This window comes from Microtus oregoni, unplaced genomic scaffold, assembly GCF_018167655.1.
Source record: "Microtus oregoni isolate MIOR12 unplaced genomic scaffold, Mior012 000061F_ref0000440, whole genome shotgun sequence".
In the NCBI taxonomy this organism is placed as follows: Eukaryota; Metazoa; Chordata; class Mammalia; order Rodentia; family Cricetidae; genus Microtus; species Microtus oregoni.
Genome location: NW_024543871.1, coordinates 5600398 through 5613922, shown reverse-complemented (window position 1 = coordinate 5613922; position 13525 = coordinate 5600398). Strand labels below are relative to the sequence as shown.

The 13525-nt window shown below is 34.6% G+C and overlaps 1 pseudogene; it reads right to left on the bottom strand.

Moving 5' to 3' along the window:
• Positions 1 to 5123: 5123 nt before the first annotated feature.
• On the bottom strand, positions 5124 to 12670 carry LOC121439438 (annotated as a pseudogene).
• Between the last annotated feature and the right edge of the window lie 855 nt (positions 12671 to 13525).

Here is a 13525-nt window from a genome sequence, read left to right as displayed (position 1 = left end):
AGGCAACTGATTTTTTGGAGTTGATCTTGTATCCTGCCACATTACTAAAGCTGTTTATCAGCTGTAGGAGTTCTTTGGTAGAATTTTTGGGGTCGCTTATGTACACTATCATATCATCTGCAAATAACGAAAGCTTAACTTCTTCCTTTCCAATACGAATCCCCTTGATCTCCTTATGTTGTCTTATTGCTATTGCTAGAATTTCAAGCACTATATTGAAGAGGTATGGAGAGAGTGGACATCCTTGTCGTGTTCCTGATTTAAGTGGGATGGCTTTGAGTTTTTCTCCGTTTAATTTAATGTTAGCTGTTGGCTTGCTGTAAATAGCTTTTATTATATTTAGGTAGGACCCTTGTATCCCTATTCTCTCCAAGACCTTTATCATAAAGGGGTGTTGAATTTTGTCGAATGCTTTTTCAGCATCTAGTGAAATGATCATATGGTTTTTTTCTTTCAGTTTATTTATATGGTGGATTACATTGATAGATTTGCGTATGTTGAACCAGCCCTGCATCTCTGGGATGAAGCCTACTTGATCATAATGGATAATTTTTCTTATGTGTTCTTGGATTCGGTTTGCCAGTATTTTATTGAAAATTTTTGCGTCGATGTTCATGAGTGAGATCGGTCTGTAATTCTCTTTCTTGGTTGGGTCTTTTTGTGGTTTTGGTATCAGGGTAACTGTAGCTTCATAAAAGGAATTTGGCAATGACTCTTCTGATTCTATATTGTGAAATACATTAAGGAGTATAGGTATTAGTTCTTCTTGGAAGTTCTGGTAGAATTCTGCATTGAAACCATCTGGTCCTGGGCTTTTTTTCGAAGGGAGATTTTTGATAACCATTTCTAATTCTTCGCGAGAAACCGGTCTATTTAGATCATTCACCTGGTCTTGGTTTAGCTTTGGTATGTGGTACTTATTTAAAAAAATGTCCATTTCTTTTGTATTTTCCAGTTTTGTGGCATACAGGCTTTTGTAGTAAGATCTAATGATTCTCTGAATTTCCTCTGTGTCTGTGGTTATGTCCCCCTTTTCATTTCTGATCTTATTTATTTGCGTGTTCTCTCTCTGTCGTTTAATTAGTTTGGATAGGGGTTTGTCGATCTTGTTGATTTTCTCCAAGAACCAGCTTTTTGTTTCATTGATTCTTTGGACTGTTTTCTGTGTTTCTATTTTGTTGATTTCAGCCCTCAGTTTTATTATTTCCAGTCTTCTACTTCTCCTGGGCGCGTCTGATTCTTTTTTTTCTAGAGCTTTCAGGTGTGTTGTTAAGTCCCCAATGTATGCATTCTCCGTTTTCTTTAAGTGGGCACTTAGTGCTATGAACTTTCCTCTTAGCACTGCTTTCATTGTGTCCCATAGGTTTGCTTCTTTATGGCAAACTCAACTTACTGAGAAAGAATTTGTTCCACAGTGCAGATTGATGCCAACTTTTGCAAATGACAATTTTTGCTCTCTCGCCTCCTCTGGTGTATAGTTAACTTAGAGCTGTGTAACACAGAAAAATCGTGCAAAACCAAACAGATTGCAGAAGTCTAGCATCTCGGATGGTATGCAGATTTGTTGCTTTTCCTGAAGGGATCATTTTTACTGGGAAGCAATAAAGGCAGTCTCCTGAGTAATATATTGTCTAGGGAGTCAAGAGCCCTGGCATCTAGTCCAGGCCTTGACACGAGCTATGGGACTTTCTGGCAAGCAACTTTATCTCTGGGGGCTATGATTTCTCCAGGTAGAAAAGGGATGACAATATCTTCTACAAACCTGTTGTAAGGAAAAACCCGAAAAGGTTTTGTTCCCTTCATAAATGCATGCTATGCATCCAAAGTAGTATTCTCAAATGTACATATATGTTCTCTACCTAGTGACATATACAATGATAAATATTTGTCCTTTTATTTAATGGTTGTAGTCCAACAAGAGGAATAGATGAATATAAATTGCTTACAAATATTGTGTATAGGAACTGAGTATATTTTTATTCTCTAATGTATACATTTTATGATTGCTATAGTCTTAAAGAGGATGTGGGAAAAAAAGGAAATTTCCCACTATCCAGCACCTGTCACTGCAATGCAAAATGATCCTTCACGAACTCATGGTCAAGGAAAAGGATTGTAGCTTGCACCTAATGTGTTAGCAACCATTTTTTTATACCATTCTCCTGTTCTTTGCTCTCAGAAACTTCTCTTTTTTTCTCCAAGAATTTGACAGCTGCCTAGTCAGGAAGTTTAACTGGTCCTATGGTCATAGCTTGATCTTCTCCTTTGATTTCTAATATAGCATGCATGTCATGATTATCTCTAAAACCATGCTCCTCTGAATGGCATGATACAATGAGACTGATTGATGGTTTCATTCATGGGGTTTAAATTAGTGTATTTTTGCACTGTATGTACCATGTTCCCAGAAAAATAGTGAACTTGATGAGATGAAAGAAAATAACCAATATTATCTTGCTTAGTTGAAGTATGTTGTCCTTAATTCTGTAAGAACTGCATTCTGGTTAACTGATTAGGATTATCATCAAGTACCCTTTCTTTGCCTGGTTCTGTTGCATAAAATATATCTCAATGCAGCTGATCACATCACTTTAACAAGCAGTAATCAGAGTGCCATGAATGCATGCTGCCATCAAGCTCTGGTTTCTACTCATGTAGTCAAAGATCATATCCTAAGAATGGTACTGCCCACAGTGGTCAAGACCTGTCACCTTCACTAATTCAATCAAAATAATCCCCACAGGTCATTCTAGGAACCCATCAAAGATCATATCCTAAGAATGGTACTGCCCACAGTGGTCAAGACCTGTCACCTTCACTAATTCAATCAAAATAATCCCCACAGGTCATTCTAGGAACCCATCTCATAGGTGAGTTTTAATTCTGTCAATGATCACTAACTAACCATCACAAAAATAGTGTATTTCATCTCAGCTTGGAAAACAGTTGAAACTATGACTCCAGACAACAACCAAAAAGCTAAAAGAGTGGAATTTCTTATGATTCCTGGAAAACGTTGTTCTAATGTAAACTGGTTCCAAAAAAAAAGGGTAATTAGTTCTTCCTGTTGATATTTAGCTTAGTGGTAAGTTAGAACTCTTCTGAACAACTGTCTTATAAATAACCACAAGAAAAAGAACATAGAATTTAGACTGAACTAAGAGTAAAATTTCAAGGGTCTATGACTAAAGAGTTCTTCAGAAAAAAGACCAAACAACTACCTGGAAACTCAGCATCAAATAATCTGCAAGCCAATCTAAAGGAAATAAATGACATTATTATCTAAATACTGGAATAAATCACTTGTATTTTAATAAAGTTACATCTCAAATATATGGAGATTTCATAAAGCAAATACTCAAATGCTTGCCACCGTTTTTAACTCAGCTCTTTCAAAATCTGCCATGTTATCACAGATCTTTTAGATTTACTTACAGAAATAAAAGAAAACAGGTCAAATTAAAACATTTAATGCACCTCCATCACATCACCTTCATTTTTCTCCAGACATAGCCAGAATCTTAGAAAAATATAACATTGTTTGTATTATAGCATAAATGCTACATATATGCATATAATATTTATTATGTTATATATATATGTGTGTGTGTTATAAATAACATATATTATATAGATGACAGCATACACATAGTTTTTCATTAAACGCATATACCTTAATTTTATTTCATCTAATTATCACAGTTTCTGTCTTATAACCTGGGTATGTGAGATTTTGTTCCTCAGTTAATTTCTAATAGTGTGTTGGGTAAAAATACTGATATACCATTACTGCTAGACAGTTAAACTGTTCTCAAAATTTTATTTTTCAAACATTTATTAAGTAAACATTTTTGTGGAAATTTGTTGTGTATACTAGAGAGACATTTTTAAAGTAGACATGTAGAAGAGGAACTTAGGGGTCAAACAGCATAATTTCTCCAGATTTGTAAGACATTGTTAAATTGTTCTTTAGAGAGAATAATATTATATTCTAACAAGCACATTATAAAATTCATAATTCTTATTAAAATTTGGCATATTTTTTTGAATGTGTACATTTATAGGTCTTGACTGATTTAACTTACAGTTTACTGATTGCTTATGAAGCCAAATGCTTTCCCATGCATTGATTATAATAAGATAGAAAATTATTTATTCACAACTTTTGTGAATGTTAAAGGCAGACAGCATTCACTAGGAAGATACAAAAGTCCTACTAAGTAAAATTTTGCATTTCTCCATGTGTCAGTATATGAGAGAAGAAAAAGCTATGAACAACAACAAAAAAATGCAGTAGACATGCAGCAAGCCTTGAGTGCTTAGATTTGTAAAAATATTCTAATCTGGAGTACCTAGAGGAGCCTTCCTATCATTTCTGCCAAACAAATTACTCTAAGATTTTGTAAGACAAGATAGGACTGTTTTGTTCCTTTTGAAGAAGTTAAAAATCAAAGGTTCTTTGTTTTATTTTTTTCATTATAACTACCAAAAAAAAAGCTTCTGGAAGCTTCTGGGAGCAGGAATTGGAATGGGAACGATATGGATGAAAACAAATCACCATGGGAATTCGACAAAGTTAATTCTTCTTAGTCATCCTCTTTACCCTCATTTTCCAGTTCTTGTTTTTTCACTCTGACAACCTTCTTATTCACTAGCATCTTTCTCTTACTCATCATCCAATGCTCCATCATTATAACCTTCATTTTCCTCCTCTCTAATCTGTAACATGAACGGGTGCCTGCTTGTTGTTGGGGTTTTTGTCCTGCCCGGTACCCCACAATTGTTTAGCCCCAAAGAAAATCACACATAGGTCTCCATAAATTATAAGCTGACTGGCCCATTAGCTCTAGCCTCTCACTGGCTAACTCTCACATCTTGATTAACCCATTTTTATGATTTATGTTAACCATGTGGCTCAGTACCTTTTTCAGTGGGGCAGATCACGTCCTGCTGCTTCGGTGGTCTGGGCAGGAGTGGGCGGAATCAGCTTCCTCCTTCCCAGAATTCTCCTGTTCTCATCACATCATTTCTACTTCCTCCCTGGTTTTCCCGCCTATACTTCCTGCCTGGCGAATCAGCGTTTATTTTAAACATGATTGACAGATTACAGACAATCTCCCACACTAGTCATGTCCTCTTCCCCCCCCCCCCCCTTTATTCTCCTCATTGTCTATTTTCTCCTCTTCCATTAGCTGGGTATATTCATACTTCTCCTCCTCGTCTTCCTCACTGTAATCCTCCAGGTATAATCTGATATTGATGTCAGAGTCAGGGGCCTCTTTGTTATCCCCATTTAGCCTTTGTGGTATATGACCTGGGAAAGAACCTATAACAAGTTTTCTTCATAGTCATTCAGTTGCTAACCCCACAGTAAAATAGGTCTAAGCTCTTGAAATTCTCCAACTTCATCAGGGATTCTTTTGTGCTGAAGTCTTTTATTTTGTTGCCACTTAAATTTCCATCCTTAAAGTTTCAACTTTTTTTTTTCTGCCAGTATTCCCAGGTCCTCTGAGATTCTGTTATCACTTCATTCAAGTTTCTCAAGTTTAACTTTGGTTAAATTCACAATGGGGAGGGGAAAGAGAGGAAGATCTATGTTGATGTTACTTAAGAATTCCATTTTTTCAAACTCATCTGTGAGGCCTTTGATTTGGCCTTTAATTTACCAACAGTTGTCCAGACAAATTCTTTCACCGTAGAGGGCGTCTTCTCACACTGTTCTTAATGAATTGCTTGTGCACTTCCATTTCTCACTCTTTCTCTTTAAAGAGGATCCTGTGCCAGTAAAATTCAATCAATAAGCCCATGGCTATCAGTTTTAGGATTTGGAAGACTCAACCAGCTTCACTGGGTTCTTCTTCGGTGGCGCACGCCTTTAATCCCAGCACTCGGGAGGCAGAGGCAGGTGGATCTCTGTGAGTTTGAGACCAGCCTGGTCTACAGAGCTAGTCCCAGGACAGGCTCCAAAGCCACAGAGAAACCCTGTCTCGAAAAAGAAAAAAAAAATTTTGTATAGAAGACCTAAGAGCAGATATCTCTATCCTGATTTTAATAGTGAAAAAGATATAATATAAAATCATTAACATGATTGTTTCATGCAGATTTTAGTAAAGATCACTTAAAAAATCTGTGTTTACAGTGTTCTTTCCGAGAGGTTTACTATTTCTTTTAAGAATTATTGCTTGAAATTAATGTGCAGTTTTCTTTTTTAAGTTGCCCCTGTCAAATTTTTATATCATTACAAGTCTCATTAAATAAACAAGTAGTTTTCCTTCTTATTTTAATTTTGGATTTTGTTCATTCATTGAAAAATGTATTGAAAGCCTGATAAACTTTACATAGTTTACATATTGTATACGTGTGTGTATGCTGTATCATTTTAGACATTTTTATGTATTGAAATGGAAAGTTGAATCATTTTAAATTTTGGTGTCCTTCATAGTTCAACTCCTCTGTAAAAATAAGGAGGTGCAATCCAAGCAAGGTAACTATACTATATGTACTTGCATAATCTCAAACTTTCTTTATGACCCTAAATTTCTACTCATACAGTATTAATTCACTTTATACAAAAATATTTACAGGAAATTTGACTTTATTGTGTCAGGATATCTAGAAATGATTATTGCTAAATAAATTTTATACCTTTATTTTATTTTGAATATTCCTGATAAAATATTTTTATACTAACTCTCAAGTGTAAATCTGAAAGTCACACTGATTAAGTAACTCACAATGGAAGAAATAAGTAATAATGCCAAATAGAATTAATTGGAGATTGTTAGGTCTCTCTGTTTTCTCAGTGCATATTCAGAGATTTAGAGAAATCTAATCCCTTTACTGTAATGTCATTTCATTTGTATTTTAATAAATAAAGCTTGCCTGGAGATCAGAAAGTAAAACAGTCCCACTGGTCAGCCTTACAATCCTGGCAGTGGTAACACACACCTTTAATCCCAGTAGCCACACGAGTTTGCCATAGAAACCATGCAGTGTATGCCTTTAATCCCAGGTTGCACGCCTTTAATCTTAGTCCTAGAGAGGATTATAAAATGGGAGGAGACAGCTATCAGACACAGTCTCATTCTGAGATTTCTGGAGGCAGAATCACCATTTCCATTTCAGACTGAGGTAGAGATAAGTGCCAGTGGCTATAAATAGCTCCTTTGTGTTTTGCTAAATCATATATGGTAAATTAGGTTAGAATAGAAAGGCTAACTTGCTTTATTCTAATTACATTTTAATGGATAGTAAGAATTTGTTTTGATTGATTGGAAGCTCCATGACTGAACATAGAGGGTCCTGATCCATTCTAGACAATAGTCTATACCACTGAACAAATGATAGCAGTTTTTAGACTATCACATCCTTATTCATGAAGCACAGGGAACTCATGAAAATTTTATACATGTCAAATGTCATCAACCAGTGTCAGTTTTTTTTTCTCGCATTAGTTTCTTTCATTGTTTCTAGAATCTTACCTTCCTGGTGGATGATGAGCCATAAGGTATTTTCTGGTTCTAAATTTAAAGCTACCACATGTCAGTGATGAAACTCTGCCAAATAGTGTGTTCTATGGATTTGCATATGTAGCTTTCAGAACTTATGAACGCTTCTTAATGATTTAATTTGCTTTGAGCCTATAATTCCATAGCTCAATATGCAAGATATTCCTGTTAGATATTAAATCTGCATCTTAAAAGATTATTACTCATCGCAAGAAAAGAAAAAGTGTAAATAAATAATTGTGAAACAAAATTGCATTCCTTGGGGACTCACAAGAGAATTTGTCCACAATAAGATTTCCCTGAGTTTCTCAAATATAAAATCAATTGTATTGTAGGTAACTCTGAGGCATAAATGTTCTTATTTAGTGTGAAATGATTTTCTCTAAATTAATTAGGTCCCTTGGTGCTTGGGCTGCTGAAGACAAATATTTAAAAAAATGTAATCATGCAAATGGTTTTAAGTAGTTCATTATATATCATGTTTGAGAATAAAGATTTGGAGTACTAGGTTTTTAAAATTTCTAAAATGAGAGCTCATATTATATATCATGATAGTAGAATTTTCCTTACTTTGTCACCATTTCAGAATACCTTCTTAGCCTTGGAGGAACCAACCTGAAACTCCATCTGATGTTTCATATATTTTCACCAAGATGCTTTCCTGTTGCTTCCAGTCTCATTTTACTGATCACTGAGCAACTAACTCTTCTCATTGTTGAATACCATAGTGACAAAATATGAGATCAACAGCTAAGACTGAGCCTTCTAGTTTTCCAGTTGTGTTTCTACTATAATTTGAGTATCCTCAAAGAAGGAGAGGAGGGCGTGGGGAGTGGGGGGAGGGGGAGGGAAAAGGGAGGTGGGGAGGAGGCAGAAATTTTTTAATAAAAAATAAAATAAAACAAAAAAAAAGAAGCCATGCATATGGAACTTTCAGTTTGTGACTAGAGTCTATATGGTTTAAAGCAAGAGCATTCTGTTTATGGAAAAGCTTATTATCTGCCCTGTTAGAGTGATGAACTCATTAGTACTTGAATGTTCAGAAAGGCCCTTCATGTTACCTGTAAGGAGCTAGCAAAGATTTTTTTCTGGCAAAATAAACATTCAACAAGTATTTGCTGGATTAGTAAATTGCTATACATTCTTCCAAATATTGGTGCCAGTTCCTCAGTTTATTCAGGACTTATGTGTCATAATCAGAGTGAACAACAATACCTTCATTCACCTCTAAGTGACACAGGATAACATTGAGCAGGGGTTGGCAGACAAGAACCCTCAGCTAAATGTGACGGAGTCTTTGTTTCTGAATGGTTCACAAGCTAAGGATTGCTTTTGATCTTTTTAAATTGTTAAAATAAAAATAAATCAGAGGAAACTCTTTTGTGAAACGTGAAAATTATATACAGTTTCTGTGTTCATGAAAAACAAATTGACTGCAGCATGGCCACATTCATTCACTTAAATGAGCCTTTTATGCCATGAAGGGATAAAACATTTACTATCTGGCTCTTTCAAAAAAAAAAAAAGAAAAGAAAAAAAAAAGGAATGTTTTTCAACCCCTGACCTATTAGACTGATGAAATGGTTTTCGTAAAGATCTGCTAGGGGAAACAGTGCAGCTACTTCATTCTAAATGGGCTATTCTACCTGAGCAATTTGCTTTCAGGTCTCATGATATTAACAGGTGCTAATGTACAAGAATAGAATAATAACTCCTGCCAAAATTGTCCATACTCAGAGAAAACTGCAGACATATCTGATGCCAGATGTTTAAGGAAAAAGAACTGAAACGAAACTGCAGAAAGCATTAGGGGAAAACCAGAGAAACAATATAAGAGCTGTACCAAAGATTTGGCAAGAAGCTCAAGGAAAAAAAACTCTCTGTGTTTAATTTAGTATATAATTCCTGGGAAGGGTTTTTAAGACACCTTCAATGAATCTCAGTTCCCATAAAACAGTTTTCTACTCCAGGACAAGAACGTTCACTTCCTCAAAATTAGCATAATATCAACCAGAGAAAGGAAATCTTATCAACACTGAATTATATAGAATTTGTTGACAACTTTTTGCAACTATGTTATGAAGTTATGGGAATATATTTACATGCAGAAGAGATTGGTATGTAAGTCATGGGTAGAGGAGGGTTTTATCAGACTTTTAATCAAAGAAAGAAAATAGAGATTTCAGTACCATAGTCCCTTTTAGGTATAAAAGATTCCAATGTGGTCTGTTTTAAAATAATACAAATGGAAGTGAAGTTTAACTAATAGAGTTCATTTAACTAACGAAGACAATGAAACTAGATATTTCACCCCCTGAATGGGATTACATTTGGTGGTTATCTAGTTAATTTGATTCATTGGGATTTGTAAATTGGATCATTCAGAGTCCAAAGTGAAATGGTGATTTAAATGCAGCCCAATGGCCTCTAGAGAAATAATCAATTCCTTAGAATTCATCTGAAGAATTAAGTTTTATCCTAATTACTCACCTGGAGAATTAACTAGAATTTTGAAGCAGTTGACTGGGGGAAAAAAAAGTAAAACCTGGGCTTTCCATTTAGACAAAACCTCCAGAGAAAACCTTTGGGAACATTTGAGCCCACTAACAACAGGCCTGACGCCTATTTTCATGATAAAAAATGTATTCAATTATGTGGCTTGGTGGAGTTAACAGATCTATTTACTTGTAACTTAGTATTTATGAAACTCTACCATGTATCAAATACTCATGAAATAATTAAGTACACCAATGTAACATGCAAACAACAAAATAGGTTGTATGCCTTCCTGGAGTTTACATTATTTATTGCAGTGTGATTTTTGTGGGGAGAAGTGGTGCATGCACATGTTTATGAATGCTTGCATGTATGTGGTTCATATCGGTGGGGGTGGGTATGTATATGTAAATGACCACATGCAGAGGTCCAAAGTTGGTCTCAGATGTCTTCCTCAAGTACGCTACAGCCATTTATTTATTTGTGCGTTTATTTCTTTGTTTGCTTGTATATGGGTCAGGGCCTATCTCTGAAACTGAAGTTCATGAACATCCGCTAATATAGATTGAATGCTTGCTTGGGAATGCCCTGTCTCTGCTTCTGGAGTACTGGTGTTACAGACACCTTGCCAATTCAGCTCTTATGTAAATCCTGCATATCCAAACTCTGCAGTCCAGACTTGCTAGCAAGTGCTTTATCCAGTGAGCTATCTTGGAGCCTGGACTGTAAAATGCTTTTATAACTTGGTATGGTGGCATATGTCTTTATTCCCAGCACACAGAAGGAAGAGGCAGGTGGATCTCTGTGAATTCAAAGTCAGCGAGTCTATATTATAAAATACTTTCATTGTTTTATCGTTATTTTAAACTGATATATAAAAGGCAATCAGTGAGATACCATGGTATATTTTAATACATATATAATTGTATAATTTATAAACCATAATATACTTATAATGTCCTTATACATTTATTATTTCTTTATTGATAAAAATTTGGTATCATTTTCCATACACTTTTAAAAACTATACAGTATTGTTTTCCATTGTTAACCTATTGCATAACATTATAATATACTGTCTTAGTTCTATGGGGATATAACGCAAAACCTACTCATCAGCCTTTTCCCATCCTCCCCTACTTCCCTCAGCATCAATTCTTCTAGCAACGTCTATGGCATCAATGTCATATTCCGCAGATCATAGAGACTTGTCTTTTATGGGTGGCTTATTTTATTTACCATAAAAATCTCTATTTCCTACTATTGCTGTCACAAATGACAGGATTTCATCTTTCTTTTCGCCAAATAGCAATCTGTTCTGCAACAGCTGATAGACACTGGTTGTTAAAGCTCACAATTTTATGAGGTAGGCACCAGCAGTAATTACCATAAAAATAATTTCAGGCAGGGGCACATCTGTATAAGAAAACAAAGTAGTCAAAGAAAATCTAAAATGAGTGACACTACTTCAGATAATACAGAAACATCAGGGCTTAATAATATAGTGGCTTTGAACTGAAAACTAAATGCTTGGAAAAAGTTGGCATGGGAATATGATTGAGGAGTTCCACCAAATATGTAAAATCAGTCATGATATGTAAGCAAATTTCATTCACTAGACAACGTTATCATGCTAACCATCCAAGCTCAAGTTTGGATTTCAATCAATAATCTGAAAAAAATGTGAAGTTTAACTATGATGTCTGTTTATTATTATCATTATTTTAATACTTTATAGGAGTTAAGAGAATTTTTTTATAAATAATAGCATTTTAGTATCATATGATAGGGGTATTTTATCTGTTTTGTAAGGACAAAATCAAAGGCTCAATGAAACTAAATAGCAAATGTAAATCCACCTAGAGAATTGTCTTATGATTATGGAGAGAGAAACTGGAAGCCAGATTTTTCATTCCAAATATGAAAATTGTATTCCATCTTAAGTCATATCTATAAATTGTAAGAGTCTTGTATTAATTACACAGACAATATAAAACATTTATTATTTTCTACTTTAGTTTTAATCTGAGAAATCATAATGCTTATGATCAAAGTAGAGGATATGTTATACAAAATTACCCAGGTATTGTTTCTATACCCTCTTCTCCCTACTTCTCCCACTTCCCCTCCTTTCCCTCTCCACCCACTTTCTAGAAACTGAACTGAGGCAGATGCTAAGCATGCATTTGGACCACATTGTGTATGCTCATCTCTCTTACTGGTTTATTTATTATGGCAAGATAATTCTTTCAACATAAAAATTGTCATAGTGTAAAATATTAAGTAGACATTTGTTTAATTAGCTTTTGTTTGTATTTGTAGTCAACTGTTACAGCACCAATACTAGCATCCCCATCTGCACTGGATGGAGCTTGTAAGATATTCATTTACTTTATGTCCATAGTAAAGTAGTCTACATAATTTTATTTGAAGAAAATGCACCGGGCTATGGTTGATAGGATTTTCATTTTCAGCTCACATATGTAAAGCATTTTCAACATCACACAAGCTTTAGCTAACAAAGTCAGCAATTTATGACAAGCAAACAGTTCTGCTTACCTTTCATTTGTCAAATATTGATGAAAAACATCTATATTGCTTGTTCCATCCGTTAATTGTACATTTTCTTCCCAGCCGAACTGACAAGCTACAGTCTGTCCACTCATATTAGTCTGGATGACTATGTTGCCAATAAAAACGTTCAACTCCTTTACATGTGACATAAAATAATACAAAAAAAATCTTTATAAAACAATACTTGAAATATTAGTTATGTTTAACATATATACCACATTTTAGATGAACTATTGAGCATAAAGTTCAAACACATCAATTTCATGATCTCAAGATGGTAATTTGTTTACTTTAAAGTGAGTGAATATTAACTATCTCCAAGGAACATTTTCCTCCTTCCCTATTTATTTATTTCATTGGAGCTCTTTCTGTCTCATCTAGGGAGACCTCCAACTTATTATCCTCTTGAGATAAAATGAGAGGTAGTGAGAAGAAAGAGAACTGGAGAAAGGGAGGGAAAGAGAGAAGGGGGAAAGAGGGAGGAGAAAGAGATCAGTTTTAGGCTTTTCATCAGTTATTAGTGATCAGAAGAAATGAAATGGAAATAAGTACACACTTAAAGGCTACTAGAATCACATTAATTATTTAAGCAATGATAATGTATAATGTTTAACATGTATTAAATTTAAAATTATTTAAAGAAAACTCAAAAATTTCAAAAAAACCTGGAGAATATAAAGTTCTTCATGTTTGTTTGCTATGCTTAACTCATTAGCAGAATGAATCGTGGAATTTTTTTATGTTGAAAACACTCCAGCTATAAACATTACTTAGAGCACTGAATTTTATCATTCGTAATGAACTAAGAGACTATGGACTTCTTATAAATGATATGAGCAGCTCATCACTAGGTCTAGTGTATAACAGTTGTTCAGCTATCAATTGATTTGTAAGTAATCAGTTCCACAGTTGTAATTTTTTTTATTTTTGAATCCAAACATGGACTG